This window comes from Dipteris shenzhenensis, chromosome 3, assembly GCF_047967505.1.
Source record: "Dipteris shenzhenensis isolate YYH24624 ecotype China chromosome 3, Dip_SZ_1.0, whole genome shotgun sequence".
Lineage (NCBI taxonomy): Eukaryota > Viridiplantae > Streptophyta > Polypodiopsida > Gleicheniales > Dipteridaceae > Dipteris > Dipteris shenzhenensis.
The window spans coordinates 33,769,579-33,790,763 of NC_141598.1; the positions used below are offsets into that span (position 1 = coordinate 33,769,579).

Sequence of the window (21,185 nt, forward strand, 5' to 3'; positions counted from 1 at the left end):
ATCAACATGTCCATGTAGGAAAGACAGGTCATTACTATGGATATGATATCTTCTATGCTAGGGAGCACTCTTTCTCAAGTGTAGTCTTTCTGATCAAGCATGAGCTTCAGCCAGTTATTGCTTTAAATGACAATCAAGGCAGATGGATTATTCTTCAATGCATCATTCAAGGCGAGGTGTTTGAATTTGCTTATGTCTATGCACCTCAATCTTCTCGGGATAGAACTGCAATTTGGGATGCCATGCAACGCTATCCATGGAGATATCATGCCTTTATATGTGGGGATTTCAATAATGCTCCGCAAGAGGGTGACAATACATCAGGAAATAATCATATGTTAACCCCTGAAAGGCATGCATGGTCTCAATTACTGATGCATCTTCATTTGGTTGATCTTTGGAAATTGGAAAGAATTGCAGCCTTTGTCACTAGGATACACTTTCCAACATAATGCCCTTTCTTCTTATCAGACACATCTGGATCGCTAGTATAGTGTAGCTCCACAACAAAATGATGATTTTACATGCAAAATGTGGATTGACTATGCCTTTGTACATTCAGATCATGCACCTTTATGGTTGAGGTTATCCTTTTATGATATGCCAGATGATAGACTGCCTCAAAGGCGACATCCGATTGTGAACAGTAGCTATTTGCAGCATGTTGTTTTCAAGGCCATGGTTACTGAAGCATCTCACTCTCTGTCTTCTCAGAGCCACTTTGATATTGATAATGCATGGGATTCTTTTGTTTCCAAAATGCAAGTTGTAATTAGAGGTTATGGCAAGTCTTACATGAAGACACTGAGGGAAACTGTTGCTCAAGCCAAATTGACTTGTCAAGACCTCATTGAACTTAGTCATCTTCGTCCATTGTCCTTGCATGAGCAAACAACACTATGCCAAGCTAGACATTGTCTTCAAATCAATGATCACATGAAACTGGCTAAATGGGAGACTAGAGCAAGACAAAGAGCTTCTACAGATAAAGGCTGCTCTTCCAAACAATTTTTTAAAAGCTTGCATCAGAAGAGATTAAAAACAAACATTTGCACGGTGCTTCTGCCTGATAGTTCATGGACTACATCACGGTCACAACTTGCTTCTGTTTGTGTACATCATTTCTCTCAGCAGTTTGGTTCTGCAGATCCTCCCTCGCAGCAAGTTTTGTCTGCAAGAAACTTACTTTTACAGCATGTTTCTCCTATTGTTTCCACTACTCAAGCTTTGGAATTGGAGGAACCCTTTACTGAGAGGGAATTGTCAGATGCAATCAAATCCTGTGGTAGATGGAAATCTCCAGGATGGGATGGTCTTACAGTTGAGTTTTTTCTAGAATATTGGCCTCTTTTGAAGCATACATTGCTGCATATGGTGAACTCTGCTTGGCAAAATCAAAAAATGCCAGACACATGGAAGAAAGGTCTTGTTAAACTCCTTCCAAAAAAGCAAATTTGTGAATCTTTGGCTGATTGGAGACCTATCACGCTTATGCCAGTCATTTACAAAGTTACTACCAAAATGATTGTTGATCGGCTAAAAGGTTATTTACATGATGGGTTGCATCCTGCACAATATGGTTTTGTTCCTCGTAGGCATATCACAGATAACATTGCTAATGCTTATGTTGGAATCGAATATGCCAAATATATGTAGCAGGATGTTTTGCTATTGCAAGTTGATATTGCCAAAGCTTTTGATGCTGTTAAGTGGGACTTTATTTCATCCACTATGCAGGCCTTGGGATTTGGCACAAAAATGCAACAAGTTATCAATTGGCTATATCAAGATAGTAAAGCTGCCTGCATACTTTCAGGGGATATCTCTACAACCTGGACTCTTGGTTGTTCTGTTTGACAAGGATGTCCCCTCAGTGCTTTACTTTTTGCCATAGCCACTCATCCAATGCTTCAATATATGGACCACCTCTTGGACACTGGCATGTTGCACGGATTGGAAATTCCTGGCAGCCGTAGCATGATCGCTCGAGCATATGCTGATGATTCTTTCTTTACCCCGAAAAATACTCGGAGCGATCTCTCCATGATTATGCAAGCTCTTTCTACATATGGTTTGGCTGCTGGTCTTCGTATCAATTTTCAGAAATCAAAATTACTGCCGTTGCATGCTAAAGACTGGCATAGTCTTTTGTGGCCTGGGGAAATTGTTCCAACTTCTCAATTGATTCCACATCTTGGCTATCCTCTAGGTTGGGGGCTCACTCGTTCTCAACAAACTGATTGGGTGCTCACAAAGTTGAGGGCGAAACTTGAATATTGGAAGCTTGCAACTTGGCCATTACATGTTCGTTTGCGAATAACGCAATCCATTTTGATAGCATACATACAATTCTATCTGCCTCTCATCATGTTCAATAAGGCAGATCTGGTTTCCTTTATGTCTGCTATCATGGAGATTTTCTGGTGTTCAAAAAATGGCAAGAAAAGTCTCAGATTACTCTCTATGCATCGTCTCTGCTCTCCAAAGATGCACGGGGGTCTGAACATACTCAATATTCAAATGCATATACTTGCTCACAAGGGGAAAATGATGTTGCAGTTTATGCAAGGGGATCAGCCTTGGGCTTTCATGATCCGCTCTCTTTTGTTGCATATTGATACTTCTGCTTTTGGGCATTGGCAGCCTACACAATGGGATTTCCTATTTGGCTCTATTCAAGGCAAGATCAGAGGCTGCCCTTTTGTCTCTCGTTTGCTTCTTGATTGGAAGCATATTTTATCCCACTTGGAATGGAATGGCAGAGATTCTTTGTCGGGAAATTCCTTGAGGGCTGAGAATATTTTTTGGTCCAAAGTATTCCCCCCTCCTTCGGCTATACAAGAACCCAGGCGTTCTTATTTTCTATCTTTCAAAGGCATTTCTTCTGTGGCGGATGTACTTCAAGATGATGGCACTCTTTTATCTTTTTCTATGGCTGCTAGCAAATATGGTTTGGGAGCTCATTACCGTCCTTTATGGCATCAAATTTCAGAAATGCTTCGACCGTTCTTGCCGGTACCTCGTTTGGAACTTCAGAATAGGCTTGAGGATTGGACTCTACATTCTTCTTCCTCTTCAGCCCGTCCTTTGAAGCTCTCACATATCACAGTGCCTTCTCTGTATAAAGTGTTATTACTTCCACCTTGGATTTCTGACAGAGCAAATTCTATTTGGCACATGTATCGCCCACTAAAGTGGTGGAGAAAGAGGCTGCGTCTCCTTTGGCATTATTAAATCCCTCTTCGACGACAGCTTTTCCTTTGGCGAGTCCTACTTGGCATTTTTCCATCCGGGCAGTTACTCGCGCATAGACATATTGCTCCAGCAGCTTGCCACATGTAAGAAATCCTAGATTTACTATATTTAAAAATGTGCTAAGGAACAGAAAGGAGACTGAAATAGCAGAGAACAAGGAATAATTGTATTGCTTGAATGTCTGTAGGGTATCCGTTGTGTGTCATCCATACAATTGGGCCTCTCTTATATAGAGAGTGAAGAGTCACACATGAAAAGGTGTGTACTCCAAAGTGTGTGTGCATGAAGAGGTGTGTACCCCTTGTGAAGGGTGTGACCCTTGATGAGAGGGTACATTACAATAGAAATGTCTCTTCAATAGAGTGTCTCTTGTGAAGGGTTGTGCCTCATAGGAAGTGTCCCGTCGAAAGGGCAAGGGTTGTGCCTCATAGGAAGTGTCCCGTCGAAAGGGCATACCCTTCCACAAGTGTCCATTCATCAAACCATCCATAAGTCTAGAAATAGAGAAAGGAATACGTCACAGATCGTGACATCCCCTCCCACTCAAAATAAGACCTTGGTGGAGATAATGAACTAATGTAGAAAATATCACTGTAAATTCTGAAAATTTTGCTGTAAAATGTCAGGGTACTGCTGTAAGTCTTCATCAGATTGCCAAGTAGCGTCGGAATCGTCCAGATCTCGAGCATTCATGACTCGCTGAGTAAAGATATACTTTAGAGAGTGATGGTCTGTCTTAACCACCGAGTCGGCTCCCATGAGATAATGTTTCCAAGAGCGATAAGCATGTACAACGGCAAGAAACTCCTTATCATAAACCGGGTATCGGGTCTGGATATCAGAATGTTTATGGCTGTCAAAAGCAATAACTCTGCCTTCTTGCATCAAGACTGCTCCTGTAGCGATGTCGGAAGCGTCGGTCATGACCTCAAATGGAAGGTTTGGATCAGCAATAGCCATAACTGGTGTGGTAGTGAGTGCTTGCTTGAGTTGTTGGAAACTATACTCTGTTTTGGGAAGCCACTGAAAAATTGATGTGCTTTTTAATAATTCGGACATAGGAGCTGCGATTTCGGAAAACTGATAGACCTTTGTATGGTAGAAGTTTGCCAATCCGAGAAAAGAGCGGACATCATGAACATTCTTAGGAGTAGGCCAGTTTCGGATTACCTCGACCTTCTTGGGATCCATAGAGATGCCTTGAGCGGAAATAACATGTTCCAAATATTCGAGTTGGGTCTTGAAGAACTCATTCTTCTCAATGTTGATGTAGAGAGAATTTGCGCTGAGAACTTCAAAAACTTGGTGAAGATGTTGTTTGTGCTCATGTAGGGATCTGCTGAAAACGAGGATGTCATCGAGGTAAACGATGACGAACTTATCGAGGAAAGGCCTGAAGATGTCGTTCATTAGTGTCATGAATGTGGCCGGGGCATTGTTTAACCCAAAAGGCATGACCAAACATTCATAGTGTCCATACTTTGTTCGAAAAGCTGTCTTGTACTCATCGCCTTCTCGTATGCGTATTTGATGATAACCTGAACGAAGATCAATCTTTCAGAATTGTGTTGCATGTAGAAGTTGATCAAAGAGGTCATCGATGCGAGGCAATGGATACTTGTTTTTGATAGTGAGCTTCTTGAGGGCTCAGTAGTCGATGCAGAGGCGCATTGACTTATTCTTTTTTTCCACAAGTAGTACAGGAGATCCGAAAGGGCTGCGACTGGGCCGAATGTGACCTTTGTCGAGTAGTTCGGTGACCTGTCTTTGGATTTCTTCATTTTGAGTGTAAGAAACCCGATAAGAAGGTTTCGACGGTGGATTACTGCCGGGAATAAGTTCGATTGGGTGATCCACTGGTCGTCGAGGTGGTAACTGCTTTGGCAATTCCTGTGGAAAAATATCCAGGTAAGGCTGGAAAAAAGGTTGGTTGAGGTATTCAGGAGGATCCTTAGTTGGTGTCTCCTCTACTGCCGTAACCAACAAAAGTGAAGTCTTTACTTGGCGTTTACGAACCCACTTCTTTACTTGTAGGGCAGAGGCAACTGGGGTTGAAGGAGAGTCCCTAGAACCAGTTAGCTCAATAAGTTTTCCCTGGTGGACAAACTGGATAGTATGGCTGCGAAAACTGATTGATGGATCATAGTCGTAGAGCCATTGTTGTCCAAGTATGACATCGTACCGAGAAAGAGGCATGATATCGAAGTTCAACTTGTCCGTATAATGTTGGATGTGAAAAGACAAGTTTTTGATTCTGGTGTTGCACAAGAAAGTAGTTCCATTTGCGAGTTCAATCTGATAGTCCACGAGACTAGGACTGGTGGTCAACCGAAGTTTGTTGACCATAGAACTAGCTAGGAAATTATGAGAGCAGCCACTGTCGATGAGGAGAGTGACCGTTGTTCCACGAATCGATCCTTGAACACAAAGTACTTGAGTGGCCAGGGAAGGTTCGGGGTTGCTGGCAAGGCTCAAGTGGATGGTATTTGCCATTCGAACAGCTTTGCCTTTCTTGTCTTGTGCTGAGGTAGCATCTTCTCTTTGGGAAGTGCTAGGTTCCATATTGGAATTTTGCTTTGGTCGCTTGGGACAATCGAACCATCTATGGTCGCCTGTACAGATGGTACAAAGTCCTTTTGTGCTGGAGTTGTTCTTCTTGTCAGTGGCCACACCTTTATGTTGGGAATGTCGGTAATGACTTTGTGAAGAAGAAGAGCCGCGATCCTTGAAGGAGTGCTTCTGTTGGAATCCAGCATATGATTTCTGAGTCTTCTGGGGATCTTGAGAATGTCGCTGACCTTGATTACCGGAGTTTTTTCGAAACCTGGTATTATCTTGAGGGCGAGCATCTTTGGCCATAGTAGAGTTCTGTGTGCGATTAGCACTCTGCTTCCCTGTGTTTTGGAAATCTGTAATGCGCTCTGCGTAAGCAATAGCGCCAGCTGTGGTGGTGATGTTTGCTTTAAGGACATCAATGCATAACGAGGGATTTAGGCCTGAGATGAAAGCATGAAGGCGATCATCCTCAGTTAAACCGTCAATCTCCAACACCAATGTGGTGAACTGAGAGATGTAGGAAGACAGGGAGCCTGTTTGCTCCAACTGTCGGAGTTTTGATCGTGCTTGGAAGTCCGCATTGGCAGGTATGAACTGCTTACAAAGCACGTGTTCAAAACGTTCCCATGTTAACACACTTTTGCCGTCCTTTAAGCGTCTTTGCCACCATAGAAAAGCTGTATCCTTGAGGAGGGAGGCTGCCAAGGCGATCTTTTTGCCTTCAGTGAGGTCAACAGTATCAAAATACATGCGCATTTTTGCGAGCCATTGGTCAACTGTTCGGCGATTGCGTTGACCAGTGTAGGCTTCCGGAAGTTTGATGTCAAGTCTTTTAGTTTTGGAAGCTTGAAGTAAACGGTAGAGGGCACGTAGTTCAGTGTTTTCTACCTCTAGGGGAATGAATCCGCATAGTCGTCTGGTTGCGTCACGTCATCCTCTGTATGTGTGGTACTGCGAGAATCTTGAAGTTGTTGAACTTTCTAGACCAAGTCGAAGATGCTGTCCTGAAGCTGGGAAATTTGAAGTTGCAGTAGTGTTTCGCCTTGTACGTTGTCTTCAAGAATCTTTTTTGGACTTGAGTCTTTGATCTCTGGAGAGGCTTCACGCAAGCGTTGCGACATATCGGAGATCCCTGTGAGAAAAGCGCGAACTTGCGCTCTAGTTTGTACCATTCCTGGAAGAAGATTCGGGCTGCTCCCTGAGGTTGCTCATGTTGGAGGGGGCAGGCGAGGCAAGATGGAACCACCCGTGGAAGTCTGGTAAAGGAGGTCCTGTATAAGGTAACACTGGTGATGCCGAAAGTGGTGTTACTGCTCGTGAGAGGACAGGAGTAGGTTGCAGAGTCCACGGATCTGAGAAGGGATAAGGAGCTGCTATCGGAAGTGGAGGATATCCAGGAGAAGGAGTGCCTTTGGAGTGTAAATACTGTCTCGGAGAAGGTACAACCTGTATAGGAGGATATCTGGGAGCTAAAGGAGGTGGAGAGTACCCTAGAGATGCCGAAGGTGAGGGGTAAAATTCTCTCCAAAGATGGACAGCAAACTCTTGAGGAATATCGGGTTCTGGGTATCTTCGTGTCTCGTGGAACACAACCTGGACTGTGCTGAGGAAGTAATGTAACTGAGGTGCCTCACGCAGAAGATATAGGATGTGGTCCAAATCACTAGGAGGGCACGTGACACAGAAGACCCACAATGCAAAAGCTCCGAAATGGGCTGGTTGTGCAATCTGAACACGATATTGTGTGGTAGATGATGCTTGAGGTGTCCTTGAAAGGCCGGGTGAATTACCAGGGGTTTCCATGCTTTAAAGGAGCGTCTTTCATTTGCTGTAATTGGATAATGACAAGAGAATCCTTAAAAGTAGAACTAGGGTAAACCTAAGGTTTGGGGCTGGGTTTTCCATTTTAACCCCTCTAGGTACCCTTTTATAGGTGCTTGGTGCCTAAAAGGTGTGCCTATTCGAAGGGGTGTGACCCTTGGAATAGGTGCACCTTTTCATGAAGGGGTGTGTCCCTGTTTTTAAAAGGGGTGTCCCTACATGAATAGGTGTGTCCTTTTGTCCACAATGGGGTGTGTCCCTTGGGTGAGGAGTCCAGACTCTTCATCACAAGGTGTGTCCGATGGTGAAAAAGGTGCGTCCCTTGGTTTTGGGACAGCCCAAGCACCTGAAAAGACACGATTTTTGTCGTGTCCATTCACATCAACTCGTGATGTGTGGGAGATGGAGAGGCCATAGATGACTTTAGGCAGGGTTGGCACGAAAAATTTTTACGCTCATCCTCTCCATCTCTTCCATGCACAATGTGCACGGATGTCCTTCTAGCGGAAAAGATGTATCAGATCGGCGCTAGAAGGTGGGGGGCATTTCCTACAGGCAGGAGCGAATTTTGCTCTGATACCACTATAAGAAATCCTAGATTTACTATATTTAAAAATGTGCTAAGGAACAAAAAGGAGACTGAAATAGCAGAGAACAAGAAATAATTGTATTGCTTGAATGTCTGTAGGGTATCCGTTGTGTGTCATCCATACAATTGGGCCTCTCTTATATAGAGAGTGAAGAGTCACACATGAAAAGGTGTGTACTCCAAAGTGTGTGTGCATGAAGAGGTGTGTACCCCTTGTGAAGGGTGTGACCCTTGATGAGAGGGTACATTACAATAGAAATGTCTCTTCAATAGAGTGTCTCTTGTGAAGGGTTGTGCCTCATAGAAAGTGTCCCGTCGAAAGGGCAAGGGTTGTGCCTCATAGGAAGTGTCCCGTCGAAAGGGCATACCCTTTCACAAGTGTCCATTCATCAAACCATCCATAAGTCTAGAAATAGAGAAAGGAATACGTCACAGATCGTGACACCACAGATGTCTACATTCTGCTGAATCTGTGCTTCACGTCTTTTGGCACTGTCCACACACTTGTGATTTCCTCGCTCTCATCCGACAGGGGCTTCGAGCAAGATTTCCTACTGTTACTTTTGGCAAGTTCTTCTGGTTGTTTGGTTTTCATCCAGCTAGACAGGGTTTTGATTTGTTTTTTGTTTGGGTGCGCTACTGGGCAGTGTGGACTCTATGGATAGACAGAAATCATAGGGTTTTTGGTGATCCTACTTTTCCATCTTTTCTTTTTTTCAAACGATCTCTGCAGCAATCGTTCTATGATTGCTTTCAGACTCATTTGATTGATCATGATGTATATACAGCTTATACTGAGATTTTCAGTTGAGTAGTAGTTACTCCACTTTTGAAGTAACTATGAATGTAATTATTTTACAGCAATAAAATATTTCTTCTCACAAAAAAAAAAGTGTGTGTGGCTGTGTGTGGCCAAATTTACTTGTCAGAGTTTGACTGAGCTTGCTCATCGTCGCCCTTTGTCTTCAGAGGAAAGCATGCTCTTATGTCAGGCTCAATTCTCTCTTCAATCCATTGATCGCAGAAAGCTTGCTAAATGGGAAACCCGATCCAGACAACGGGCTTTTTTGGATAAAGGCTGCTCTTCCAAGCAATTTTTTAAAAGTTTACACTACAAAAGATAGGCTGCCAATATCTGTCGTATCCGGATGTCTGATGGTTCTTGGTCAACATCTCGTTCAGAGCTTGCTGATTTATGTGTGCAGCACTTCTCCACTCATTTTGGGCATGTGGATACTCTTTCTCCTCGGGTCGTGTCTGCACGTCAGCTTCTTTTGCAGCATATTCATCCAATTTTGTCTGATGCTCAAGCTTTGGAAATTGAACATCCTTTCACTGAAAGGGAATTGTCTGATGCACTGAGATCCTCTGGCAGATGGAAATCTCCAGGATGGGATGGTCTCACTGTTGAATTCTTTCTTGCATTCTGGGATCTTCTTAAATTCACCTTGCTGCAAATGGTAAATACAGCATGGCAAAATCGGCAAATGCTTGTGTCATGGAAAAAGGGTCTTCTCAAGCTGATTCCAAAGAAGCAGCTATGTGATTCACTTGGTGATTGGAGGCCAATCACGCTCATGCCAGTCATTTACAAGATCATTGCCAAAATGGTGGTTAATCGGATTAAAGGTTATTTGCATGATGGGTTGCATCCCTCCCAATATGGCTTTGTTCCACGTCACCATATCACAGGTTACATTGCCAATGCTTATATTGGGATTGAATATGCCAAATACACGCAGCAGGATGTTCTACTCTTGCAGGTAGATATTGAAAAAGCCTTTGACACAGTTCAATGGGATTTCATCTCGCAAACTATGCGAGCTTTGGGGTTTGGACCAAAAATGCAGCAGGTTATTTACTAGCTTTACAGAGATAGCAATGCGGCTTGCATTCTTTCTGGGGATATCTCTGATGAGTGGACACTTCGTTGTTCGGTCCACCAGGGATGCCCTCTCAGTGCTTTACTATATGCCATTGCTACTCATCCTATGCTACAATATATTGATCATCTTGTGGCTATAGGATCACTTCATGGCTTGGAATTGGATGCTAATCGCAGCATGGTTGCTCAAGCTTATGCTAATGATTCTTTCTTTACCCCGACGAATACGCCCCATGATCTTGGTGCCTCGATGCAGGCCCTCTCTGTTTATGGTTTAGCCGCTGGTCTTCATGTTAATTTTTAGAAGTCTAAGCTGCTCCCATTGCATTCCAAAGACTGGCATAGTCTATTATGGCCCGGGGATATCATTCCACCCACTCAGTTTGTTCATCATCTTGGTTACCCTTTGGGGTGGGAACTCACTCGCCGACAACGAACTGATTGGGTTTTGGCTAAGCTTTGGAAAAAGCTTGAGTATTGGAAACTGGCAACCTGGCCTTTGCACGTTCGTCTTCAAATAGTGCAGTCCATCCTTGTGGCATATATTCAATTTTACTTGCCCTTGATCATGTTCACTAAGGCAGATCTTACATCTTTCATGTCTGTCTTTATGGAAATCTTCTAGCGATTCAAACATGGCAAGAAAAGTCTTAGGTTGCTTTCGATGCATCACATTTGTTCTCCCAAGATGCATGGTGGATTGAACATCTCGGATATTCATGTGCATATTCTTGCCCACAGGGGGAAAATGTTGCTGCAATTTCTACAAGGTGATCAACCTTGGGCTCTTATGATTAGGACTCTGGTCACTCATATCAGTATTTCTGTGTTTGGTCTTTAGCAACTCGATCAATGGGATTTCTTTTTTGGCTGCACTGATGGCACTTTGCCCGGCTGCCCTTTTGTCTCCCGCTTGCTTCTTGACTAGAAGCATGTTCTTTCTCATCTAAAATGGAATGGACGGCAATCTTTGCTTGGGAATTCTTTGAGAGCTGAAAGCATTCACTGGTCGAAAGTCTTTTAGCCTCCCTTGGCTTTACAGGAACCTCGACATTCCTACTTTGTCTCATTTAAAGGCATCACCTCGGTTGCTGACGTTATAGATGATACTGGTACTGTGCTCCCCTTTTCTCTAGCAGCCACTACATATGGATTGAGCTCTCATTATCGTCCTTTGTGGCAACGAATCACTTCTATGCTTTCGCCTTTTGTTCCGATTCTTCCTTTGGAACACCATGACCGGCTGGAAGATTGGACTTTGACTTCTCCAGGGTCCTCTTCTCGTCCTTTGAGACTATCTCAAATTACTGTAACTGCATTGTATAAAATCCTTTTGCCTCAACCTTGGGTTTCAGAGAGAGGTGATTCTGTTTGGCGAATGCATCGCCCAGCCAAGTGGTGGAGGAAAACACTCCCAAAAGAACTCGCCAAAAGAAAACCTATTGCCGAAGCGGTACTTTATAGGCCCAAAGTTGCTGTAAAGGGTAAGGTAGTGTGCCCTCCGCGGCCAAATGGGAACTCCAACCAATTTTGCATTTTGTGGGATACTGATCATCCCACTCCTGATTCCTATTCTGTTACGGTGAATCAGGTGGATATGGGCAGTGCTTTTTACAAGCTCAAGTGGGGCCTGTTTGCAGGTGCATGTTTTGAATGTAAGAAGTTTGGCCACATGGCTTCTCAGTGCCCTCTTGTTATGCACAAAAGGCCTTTGGAAAATATGCCTTCTCACAGGCCTACTAAAGAAATGATGGGTCAGCCCGTTTTCAAACAAAAGGGTGTCAAGCCTCTTACTCCAGCTCAGGAAAAAGGCAAGACACCTGTTGTGTCCAATGGGAATGCCTCTCCCTCTATGCCTTCCACCTCTCAGCCCAAACGAAAAGACAAAACTTTGCAGGAGGTTTGGCAGACTCCCAGGAAAACTGTCACAGCTAGACGACCTTGACCTTCGGGGGGGGCTGGCGGCCGCGGCCGCCTGCCAGGGAGCGTGAAGGGGGGGGGATGGGTGGGTTGGGAAGCTTGGAATGGTGCATCCTCGACTGGTCGTACTCCTGAAGAAAATTCAGGAGTGGGTGTTACATGGGCAGCTGTGACAGCCAGTCGGACTCTCTTTCCCGAAGAAGATATTTTTGGTTTGCTGTCCACTTCTCAACCAATTGTGACCTCAGGGTCAGGGTCCGGATCTTGAGGTTGATATGCAGGCCTGATTTCAGTTCTCCCTCTGCTGTACATAATCTATAAATATGCTGTCGAAACTCATATGTTTGACACTTAATGTACAGGGTTTGTGTGATGCTTCTAAATGGAAGACAGTCTCGAGGGTATCTCAATCACTTACAGCCAGATGTGGTAGCTTTGCAGGAACATAATCAGCATGTGTATGCTGGACAGCATGGTCATTTTCACGGTTATGAGATTTTCTATGCTGGACAGCATTCCTTTTTGGGAGTGGTCTTTCTTATCAAGCATTCAATGATTCACAAGGCAGATGGACGGTTATGCAATGCATTGTACAGGGTGATATCTTTGAATTTGCATCTATCTATGCTCCTCAATCCTCTCGTCATCGAGGACAGATTTGGGAAGATATGCAGAGGTATCCATGGAGACAGTATGCTTTTCTTTGTGGTGACTTCAACAATGCTCCTCAAGGGATAATACATCTGGTAACACACATATGTTGGCCTCTGAGAGGCTGAGCTGGTCTAAATTGTTGCTTGATTTCAATTTTGCTGATCTTTGGACAGCATCTTATCCATTGCTGCCTGGGTTTACTTTCCAGCACAATGCTCAATCTACATACAAAGCTAGACTCGATAGGTGGTACAGAGTTGATCCTCAGCACTTTGATACTTTTACTACTACCTTGTCAATTGATTATGCATTTGTGCATTCTGATCATGCACCTCTATGTTTGAGGATTTCTCTGCATGACATGCCGGATGATCAGCTTCCACACAGAAGGCTCCTCATGGTTAACAATAGCTATTTGGATCATGATCATTTTAAGGCCATGGTGTGCTCGTATGCAATCAGTTATTCGGGATTATGGCAAAAATTATCTCAAAACATTGAGGGATATGGTTGCTCGGCCAAAATCTACCTGTCAATCTTTGACTGAACTCCGTCATTTTCGGTCTTTGTCTCTTGAAGAAAGCACATCTATATGCCAAGCTAAACATTGTTTGCAAAGTAATGATCATAGAAAATTGCCAAATGGGAGACAAGAGCTCGTCAGTGAGCTTTCTTGGATAAAGGTTGCTCGTCGAAGGGTTTTTTTAAGAGCTTACATCATAAGCGATTAGAGACCCATTACTCTTATGCTTGTCATTTATAAAATCATCACCAAAATGGTGGTTGATCGTATTAAAGAATACTTGCATGATGGTTTACATCCTGCACAATGTGGTTTTGTTCCTCGCAGGCATATCACTGATAATATCGCAAATGCTTATGTTGGAATTGAGTATGCCAAATACAGGGAGCAGGATGTTCTTTTACTGCAAGTTGATATTGCCAAGGCTTTTGATACTGTTCAATGGGACTTCATCTCTCAGACAATGCATGCTTTGGGATTTGGGCAGAAATTGCAGCATATCATATACTGGCTTTATAATGACAGTCAAGCTGCTTGCATTCTTTCTGGGGATATCTCTGAAGCATGGACTCTTCGTTGTTCGGTGCGTCAAGGCTGTCCACTTAGTGCGCTCTTGTATGCTATAGCCACGCACCCCATGCTTCAATATATGGATCATCTCGTAGCTACAGATAAGCTACATGGTTTGGAAATTCATGACCGTAAACCATTGCTTGCTCAAGCTTATGCAGATGATTCTTTTTTCACTCCCCGCAATATAGAGCAGGATCTTTCTGAGCTGATGCAAGCTCTTTCTTTATATGGTTTAGCTGCTAGGCTTCATGTAAATTTTCAGAAATCAAAATTGTTGCCTTTGCATTCCAAGGAATGGCACTCTCTTTTATGGCCTGGAGAAATCATCCCACCAACTCAATTGGTTCGTCATCTTGGCTATCCTTTGAGTTGGACACTTTCTCCTCATCAACAATCCGATTGGATTCTTGCAGCTCTAAAGAAAAAGCATTGGCAACTTGGCCTCTGCATGTTCATCTTCAAATTGTGCAATCTATTCTAATGGCGTATATTCAATTCTACTTGCCTCTTATTATGTTCAGCAAGGCTGATCTTGCCTCTTTTATGTCTGAGGTGCTAGAAATCTTCTGATGTTCTCGCCATGGCAAAAAAAGCCTGCGTTTGCTTCCGGTACAACAGCTTTGTTCTCCAAAGATGCATGGAGGTCTTAATATTCTTAATATCCATTTGCACATTCTTGCTCATAAGGGGAAACTCATGCTGCAGTTTTTGCAAGGTTCTCAAGCATGGGCTGCCATGATTCGTCATTTACTCTTGCATGTTGAATCTCTAGCTTTTGGTCATTGGCAGCTTTCCTAGTGGGAGTTTCTTTTTGGTTCTGTGACAAGCAAAATCCCCAACTGTCCTTTAGTTTCCCATTTGTTAATGGATTGGAAACATATCCTTTCTCACTTGGATTGGCATGGCAGTGATTCCTTGCAGGGCAACTCTTTCAGAGCTGAAAGTATACATTGGTCTAGAGTGTTCGCCCTTACTTTGGCTTCTTAGGAGCCTCGACGTTTGTATTTTCTGAGTCTCAAGGGGATTTGTTTGGTTCAAGAAATTGTTGATGATGCTGGAATTCCCCTTACTTTTCCTTTGGCTGTTGCCAAATTTGGCCTTGGAATGCATTATCGTCCACTTTGACATAAGATTACTTTGATGCTCCAGCCTTTTCAGCCGGTTCCTCCATTGCATCTACAGGATCGTCTTCAAGACTGGACACTTTCTTATGTGGGCTTGTCATGCCGTCCTCTGCAGTTTGCACATATTACTATCTCTTCTCTTTATAAAGTTCTACTTCCTCCGCTATTTATCTCACAAAAGGCAAATCAGCTTTGGCATCTTAATCGTCCTATGAAATGGTGGCGGAAACGTTTGAGACAGATTTGGCATTCTAAGATTCCTCTCCATCAGCAAGTTTTCTTGTGGAGAGCTTTGTTGGGTGTTCTTCCTCATGGACAGCTCTTGGCACGATGACATATTGCTTCCTCTATTTGTCACAGATGTCTGGCTCCGAGAGAGACTGTGCCTCATCTCTTTTGGCATTGTCCTTCCTCTCGTGCTTTCTTAGACTTCCTTGGGCAGATTTTGAGAGCTCGGTTTCCTTAGATTGCTTTTGGCAAGTTCTTCTGGCTTTTTGGTGTACATCCACCTAGACAGGAGTTTGATTTCTTTTTTGTTTGGGTTCGGTACTGGGCACTCTGGACTCTCTGGAAGGATCGTAATCATAGGGTCTTTGGTGATCTTGTTTTTTCCACTTTCTCTTTCTTCAGACACTCTTTGCAGCAATCGCTTTTTGATTGCTTGCAATCTCGTGTCTTTGATCATGATGTATATTTGTCCTACAGTGAGATGTTCTCTTGATGTATTATAGCTCTCCCTTTCTGGGATAGTTTTTTTTTTGTAATATAATGACTCAAAGATTCCACCCCAAAAAAAAAGAGTGTGTGTGAGAGAGAGAGAGAGATATAGAGACTTTATTAACATCTACAAGAAAGAAAGGTAAGAAAGTTTGTTAATGTCCATGGGAGACCAACACGTCTATGAAACAGCGAAAAAACAGCTAATACATTAGTCATTTGATAAGTTGTCATTTAATACATTGTTATCAGATAAAGTATCAATGGGTAATTGAGCATTGAATTACTTATTGTTCCATATGCACTGGTTTACTTATATTAATCCATGCTAGTACCATATACTTCATTCCTAATCATTTAATAAGTAGTCATTTGATAAGTTGTCATTTAATACATTGTTATCAGATAAAGTATCAATGGGTAACTGAGCATTGAATTACTTATTGTTCCATATGCGCTGGTTTACTTATATTAATCCATGCTAATTCTTATTCGCTTGTGTTACTAATAATATGTGTTTTCTGACAAAACCAATGGATTCCTTCCATTGCCTCAGTTAATAATTGGATCTCACTTCTTGTCCTTTTCAAGAAAGACCAATTGGATTTTCTCGAAGTCTTTAACAAACTACTTTTTCCCTTCCTATGATTAATGCTCAAGACACTTCGGATCTTAACTTTTACTTCTTTAGCTTAACTGTCGATTATAAACAAGCTCTTTCTTCTTAATGGTATTCCAACTATCCCTCTAGAAATCAAAAACATTCTTGAAATTGTCAACTCTTTGCTGGACTTCGACCTCTTGGACCATGGTGAGAAAGAAGTCCATTCTACCTTGAATTCCATGTCCTCTACACTCTCTGCTTCTCCTCAAAAAATCTCGCCTGGCTTCTCTAGTGCTATTCCCCTCCTCTCTCGTCGTCAATTGGAATTGGACTCCATAAGACTGAAGCATAAACTATGGGATTGTAAAGTTATCAACCACAGGGCTTCTTTCTTGATCCTTTCCTTGGATCTTTTCTGTAATTTCTCAGCTGATGTAGTTGATCATTGCAAGAAGCTAGCCATTCAATCCAAACATCTTCTTTCCAATGACTTTTTCTTTGATATCTCTCAAATTAAACTTTATGATGTGGATCCCTCCAAATGCTCGAGCACTGCTTTGATTACCAGAACCAAGGATCCTATCAATCAAGACAAGCTTCGAGAACCTAAAAAGTTCTTAAAGAATTGTTGGAATACCTATAGACCTTTTCTTAAATGCCAATGCAAAAGATCCAATCCTAACTCAGCTTGTTCTGCTTCCATTATTTGGCTAGATCATCTTTTATGGTTTGAGTTTCAGAACTTACGTAGCTTCTTTTCAAGCAGATATGGTTTATCACTAAGAAAGCTAATAATTTTTCTTTACTCAATCGTTAGAAAAGGAAATCTAAAAGATTTATTCATCTCCTTTTCGCCAATAAACTTTTTAATTTTATTTCACATGAAAAAGTCTTTTTGAAAGTTTTTTGAGAAATTTGGGATTCCAAAGACATGGTCTACTTTTTAACATTAACTTTGGTTGGGAATTTTCTAAGAACTTGGTTGTTACTTTCTATAGACCTTTGGATACTTTTTGTAACTTCCCTATAGATTTCCTAATCTGCATTTGTACCACCTCAAATACATTTACGCCCTTTATATAAGACTTAGATAACTTTGGTATCCATGTCCTCTCCATTGGCCCATTGATCTGTAGACACCATGTCCTACAAGACTTTATGAAAAAATGTCTCAACCATATTCCCGTGGTATCAATTAATCCCTACCTAGTTATTAATCTTGCTTGGACTAAACTATGTTCTTGGATGTGCATTAATATCGCATCTAAACATAAGAATTTCTTTAAGATGATTTTGAATCCATTTTTCCGAATCATAGGTTCAATAAAAAACCATGGTTTCTTGATAAAGATATTATGGATGAAGTGAATTACCTCACTCACCATCTTTACATTTCGGGACTTGACAAATCGTCTCAAACTCCGACATTCATTTGCAAAAAGTTAATGAGAGTAGCAGCCAATGAAAGACTTAGCTCTCCTTAATTCTCATTGTCTCTAGTCACATAAAAATGAGATAGTTAAAAATGTTGGAATCTATTCATTATTCTATGGCATTGAGCAGCCATCCACTGATCTTTCCGAATCTCATGGGTACATATAAAGCTCACAAAAAGACTTTTCGATGGCTCACTAATGCCCATAACTTTATGTTCACTAATATTATCAATCTTATCACTAAAATGCTTGTTGCCCTGAATTTGAACATTCAGGAGTATACCGAAATGCTTCATAAAAACCTCTAGACTTTTACGCATACTCGTACTAATACATATTCGATTATCCATAACCAATATGATTTCTTGATTAATCTATCAAAAAGAATTTTATCAGTATATATAACTTTGTTATCATATCATGTTATGAAGCCATACCTCACCAAGGTAATTATAGTCTCGTTGATTCCCTCCAAAATTTTGTGAATATCTTAAGCAAAGCATAGTTGCCAGGGAACGCCCTTCCATAGCTATGAAACGTTGGAACAGCGTTCTCTTCACTCAACTTAAAGAGAATGTCTATGGAACGTTTGCCCTCTGAAACGGCTATGGAACGTTCCATATCCCTTGTGGAACATCTAGGAAACGTTCCCTAAGCCGTTCCCTTCATGCAGATAACGATTTGGGACAAATTATCTAATCCTAATCTAATCGGCGCGATTCACCGCTTTGTGTGTTCCCTACTTGCAGTCGACCTCCATGCTCTGCGCGTTCGCCGCTTGCAAGCTTGCTTCGACCTGCAAGGCTACATGCAACGCCTAGCCTATGCCTAGCAGCTTGCTAACGCTATAGCCTATCAAGCTACACTAGCCTACGCTAGCCTACAGCATGCAAGCGTTCCAACACACACAGGTGACGGCACAAGACAGACAGCTACGCTAACGCCCATCTTCCGACTGTATACACAGGTGAAGGCTACACAAAAGAAGAGTTCTAGCTTGACGCTAGAGGCTGGGCCTTGGCAGCTACACTAGCTTCTACAAATTGTTGGCAATAGGCTATTGTGCTCAATGACCAATTAGAACTTGGCGTTGAGGCTTGAGCTACAGAAGGCTGAAGCATTGACTGTGGACTCTGCATTGAGGCTCTATGTTGACTCTACATTCAGATTCCATAAGCTGAGCAGCGGAGTGAGGAGTTAAGACTCAGGAGGTGCTCAAGCCTCAGTGAAGCAGCCTGTAGGTACATTACTACAAAAATTATATACATATGCACATTGACAATGCTGTGTGCAAGTAGCACAGTTTGGTCATAATTAATTGCATGTATAATGTATCAATGCATCATATATTTGCCTATTGTACAATGTACCAAGTTGATATTGATGGACTTCAATTTGTTGCTTTAACAGTGAACTGTGAGAGCAGCAAACAAGTTACAACAATCAACTTTGAAGTTTGAATTCTCATGGCTCCTCCACGCCCTAATGCCCAATCCCCTTAGTGGAAGGAAGTGGGCCTTTTAAATCCTGAGGAGTTGCTTGCAGGAGGTTCACGAAAATGGACATGCCACTATTGTGGCCAGCCAAAGACTGGCAGTTCAGTGAGAGTGAAAGCTCACTTGTTAGGAGAGCAGAACAAAGGCATTAGCATATGTCCTTCAGTGCCAGAAAATGTTCTTTTACACTTAAAAGCATTGGCAAATGCATCTAAGCATGGTGCTCGAGCTTTTATGCCTGTTGGAAGTGCAGTGTCTACAAGAATTCCAGTCTCAGCAATGCCTTCTATTTCAGTTGCCACTTCCAGTCTTGGGAAGGGCAAGAAACAAGCTTCCTTAGCTGCCACTTGGCACCCTGGCAGGAAGGCAGAGGTAGATGATGCAGTGGGGCGTTTTTTTCATAGTGGTGACATTGCCTTGAATCAAGCCCGCAATCCTTATTTTGTGGATATGGTGAGGGCTATTGCAGCTTTTGGTCCCTCTTACACACCGCCATCTTATGAAGCCTTGAGAACCAAGATTTTAGAAGGAGAGAAGCACAGCATAGAGCGGGCTTTGAAGCTTGTTAAAGAGGAATGGAAGACATTTGATGCTACCTTGATGGGTGATGGATGGAGTGATACACGTAGTCGATCTATTCAGGGCATAGTTGCATATTGCAGGGGTAAGTCATGCTTCTTGAAGTCCATTGATAACTCAGACAGCGGAAAGACAGCAGAGAGGTTGGCTGATTTGTGGAGTGAATCTATTAATGAAGTGGGCGCTGATTATGTCATTCAATTCATAGCAGATGGGTAGAATTCCAACAGGGCAGCAGGTCGCATTTTGGAGGCACGTTATCCTAAGCTCACTTTTAGTGCTTGCATGGCACATTGCTTGAATAACTTGCTGAAGGACATAGGGAAGCTTGCTTGGGTTCATCCAATAATTTTTGCAAAGGATATTATTGGTTTTATCACACGACACCACTACATTCTTGCAGTGTATCCTAAGCTTGCGGCTTGCCTCCAAAGATCTCTTGAAGTATTCAGAGACACGTTTTGCATACAACTTCATCATGTTGGAGCGTCTTCTAGAGGTAAAAAATGCTCTAAGGTAGCTTCTTGTGTGTAATGAATGGGAGGCGTGGAAGGAATCAAAGAGTGCAAATGCCTTGGAATGCAAGTCTTTATGCTTATCTGATGCCTATTGGGAGGATGTCAATCATATGGTGAAAATAGTGAAGTCCATCATCCTTTTGATGAGGCTTATGGATAGTGATGGGCCATGCATTGGCAAAGTTTATGAGGGGATGGACAAAATGATTGAAAATGTGAAGGAGGCGGTGACTAATCCTGATAGGAAGTAAGAATTAGTAGACTTGGCAGTGGAGCGGTGGTACTCCTATCATTCACCCTTGCATGCTGCAGCTTATGTCTTGGATCCTGAATTTCAAGGTAACAAGCAAGAGTCGGATAAGGAGGTGATGCGAGGATGGGACAAGATACTGAAGCAAATGGTACCAGATGCACAAAAGCGAAGGCAAGTAAAGGATGAGTTGGCTTTTTATGGGAAGAACTATGGAATGTGTGGCTCTGAGGATGCACAAAGGGACAGGTATATTGTGGGGTCTGCTCTATGGTGGGAGGATTATGGGGCTGATACACCTTTGTTGCAGAACTTGGCTATCCGCATTTTGAGTCAAGGAGCAAGTTCCTCTCCTTGTGAGCGCTTGTGGAGTAGCTTTGGGCACATTGCATCAAAGAAGAGGAACAGACTTGGGACACAAAAGGCAAGTGACCTTGTGTTTGTGCATGCAAACTTACGTTTGCTTCAGAAGATGAATGTTGGGTACAGCCGTGAGGAATTCATTGGATGGCAGGAGAAGAATGGTTCCGTTGCTGTTCACGTTCCCTAGTAACTATGAAGCAAAGCAGGCTATCTTGGCTTCAAAAAAACCAAGAAATAGTATGGACTTATAGGGTTTTGGGTTTTGGGTCTTAGGGTTTAGGGTTACAAAGAAAAACAAAGAGTGTATAGTCAAATTTAAAGA

At 42.5% G+C, this 21,185-nt stretch overlaps 1 protein-coding gene and 1 pseudogene across 2 annotated transcripts in view; one reads left to right on the top strand and one right to left on the bottom strand.

The window, feature by feature from the left end:
* Nucleotides 1-21,185, bottom strand: part of LOC147903688 (brefeldin A-inhibited guanine nucleotide-exchange protein 5-like) — a 151,371-nt gene that overhangs the window by 116,993 nt on the left and 13,193 nt on the right. The gene's annotated exons all lie outside the window — the stretch shown is intronic.
* On the top strand, nt 20,376-21,050 carry LOC147903689 (uncharacterized; annotated as a pseudogene).